Source organism: Berghia stephanieae, chromosome 8 (assembly GCF_034508935.2).
Source record: "Berghia stephanieae isolate SIO BIC M18660-M18661 chromosome 8, UCSD_Bste_1.3, whole genome shotgun sequence".
In the NCBI taxonomy this organism is placed as follows: domain Eukaryota; kingdom Metazoa; phylum Mollusca; class Gastropoda; order Nudibranchia; family Aeolidiidae; genus Berghia; species Berghia stephanieae.
The window spans coordinates 9,671,802-9,674,301 of record NC_088367.1 but is presented as its reverse complement, the minus strand read 5'-3'; the positions used below and the strand labels follow the sequence as shown (position 1 = coordinate 9,674,301).

At 39.4% G+C, this 2,500-nt stretch overlaps 1 protein-coding gene across 1 annotated transcript in view; it reads right to left on the bottom strand.

Moving 5' to 3' along the window:
* LOC144978139 (uncharacterized) overlaps positions 1–2,084 on the bottom strand; it is a 12,280-nt gene extending 10,196 nt beyond the window's left edge. Inside the window, exons 1-2 of the mRNA XM_078923800.1 lie at positions 2,059–2,084; positions 1,482–1,551 (exon numbers count right to left, since the gene is read on the bottom strand). The gene's annotated coding sequence lies outside the window, so the exon portion shown is untranslated. The remainder of the gene's footprint in view (positions 1–1,481; positions 1,552–2,058) is intronic.
* Positions 2,085–2,500: the final 416 nt, after the last annotated feature.

The window sequence follows — 2,500 nt, the reverse complement described above, 5'->3', positions numbered from 1 at the left end:
GGATAGACATAAATAAAATACGAGAAAGAGAGAGAGAGAGAGAGAGAGAGGGAGAGAGAGAGGGAGGGAGAGAGTTAGAGAGAGAAAGAGAGAGTGAATGTGAGAGAGAATGGTGGAGAAGAAATAAAAAAGAATGAGGGGAGAGAGAGAGAGAGAGAGAGAGTGGCATAGAGGGAGAGAGAGAGAGAGAGAGAGAGAAATATAGAGTGAGAGTGAGAGAAAGAAGGAGAAACAAAATAAATGAGGAGAGAGAGGAAGAGAGAGAGAGAGATAGAGAAAGGGAGAATATAGGATAGACAAGAAACAAAATAGAGATAGTGAGAGAGAGAGAGGGAGGGAGAGAGAGATAAGAGAGGGGGGGAGTAAGGTGAGAGAGAGAGACATAAGGATAGACATAAATAAAATACGAGAAAGAGAGAGAGAGAGAGAGAGAGAGAGAGAGAGAGAGAGAGGGAGAGAGAGAGAGAGAGAGTTAGAGAGAGAAAGAGAGAGTGAATGTGAGAGGGAATGGTGGAGAAGAAATAAAAAAGAATGAGGGGAGAGAGAGAGAGGGAGAGAGAGAGAGGGGGAGAGAGAGAGGGAGAGAGAGAGAGAGAGAGAGAAAGGCGGGGTCTATGGGGGAGAGATAGAAATAGAGTGAGTAATAACAAGAAATGAATGAAAAAAGGCGAGAGAGAGAGAGAGAGAGAGAGAGAGATAGAAAGAGAAAGAGAGAGAGATAGAAAGAGAAAGAGAGAGAGAGAGAGAGAGAGAGAGGGGAGAAGGGGTTAGAGATGAGAGAGAGAATGATGGACAAGAAATAAAATAAAAAGACGAGAGAGTTAGAAAGATAGAGACAGAGATAGATAGATATATAGATATATAGATAGATAGATAGATAGATAGATAGATAGATAGATAGATAGAGAGAGAGAGAGAGGGAGAGAGAGAGAGTAGGATGGACAAGAAATAAAAAAGAATGAGGAGAGAGAGAGAGAGAGAGAGTGATTGGGGAAAAACGGATAGACAAGAAATAAAATAGAAAGACGAGAGTGAGAGTGTGAGAGAGAGTTGGTTAGAGGGGGGAGAGAGAGAAAGGAGAAGGATGGACAAGAAATTAAAAAGGCGAGAGAGAGAGAGAGAGAGAGAGAGAGAGAGAGAGAAAGAGAGGGAGAGAGAGAGAAACGACGACGAAGAAGAAAGTAGCAAAAGAAAGACGAGAGAGAGAGGGGAGGGGAGAGAAGGAGAGAGAGAGAGAGAGAGAGAGAGAGAGAGAGAAAGGGAGAGAGTAGGATGGACAAGAAATAGAAAGGAAAGACGAGAGTGAGAGAGAGAAAGGTGAGAGCAGGGGTGAGAGAGGAAGGGAGAGAGAAGGACAGAGGGAGAAGAGAGAGAGAGAGAGAGAGAGAGAATAAAAAGAGATGAGAGAGAGAAAGAGAGAGGGGGAGGTGAAGGAGATGAATATGATGATGTATTTGGACCCAAAACAAGAACTGTATCACCCGCTTTAATATTAATGTTGACTGATGGATTCCAAAGCTTGCTGAAGTCCTGATTGCTTGATCTCGGTGTCTGTATTGGGACCAGAAAAAGATCAGATGAAAGAGCATTGTATGAATTAAAAAATGAAATAAAATACAAATAAAAAATCAGGTCTTACAAAAAGTCACAATAATATTTTCTAACATCAGTGCTGATGCATAGCATCGAATGTGCGATCGAAAAAACAAAAAAGAAACACAAACTCTTTTGGAAAAGAACAAACAAGTGGTTGTATCAATGACAAATAATTCTTTAAAATTATAGCTTTATTTGTTCCAGTCAAATATGCCTCGTTGATCTTCTATTGAAAGGGCTTAAGCGACGCATACCGATGTCTCTAGAACAGAAATATTTACTAAATTATCAATCTAAACCTCGGATTTAATCAAGAAGAAACTCTTTGAACCTGTAAGTTAATTTATATCAGATCAAGAAGAAACTCTTTGAACTTGTTAAATTATTTCAGATCAAGAATAGCAATACAGTTGTAATCAAGAAAAATAAGGTCCTCATCTTGGAAAAAAAACCAATTCATACACCTGGGACTTCGCTAAGATTACTTGTTGTTGTGCCACACTTGAATTTATCCCGTGCATCTAGATAATTGTGATATAATTATAGACAACCTTTTTACGAAGAATGGAGCGTGTGTTATCTGGATACAATTAAGTTATTAAACAAGTAATCTTAGCGAAGTCTCAGGTGTGCGAGTTGGGGTTTTTTTTTCCAATTCCCTGTCGTACTCTGGAAAAACACATACTTAAATATTTGGCAAGAAACGTCGTCATCAAATATCGATCGATTCAAATGACACTCATCCTGGAAAAAAACTCTCAAACCTGGGACTTCGCGAGGTATAAGGTTTGAGGGTATTTGCCTATTTGATTGTCATTTAAATCGATTGATATTTACTGAGGGACGAGTTTTCTGACTAAAATTTTCAAGACGTGTTTTCCAGTGTAAAGCAGAAAACACAACC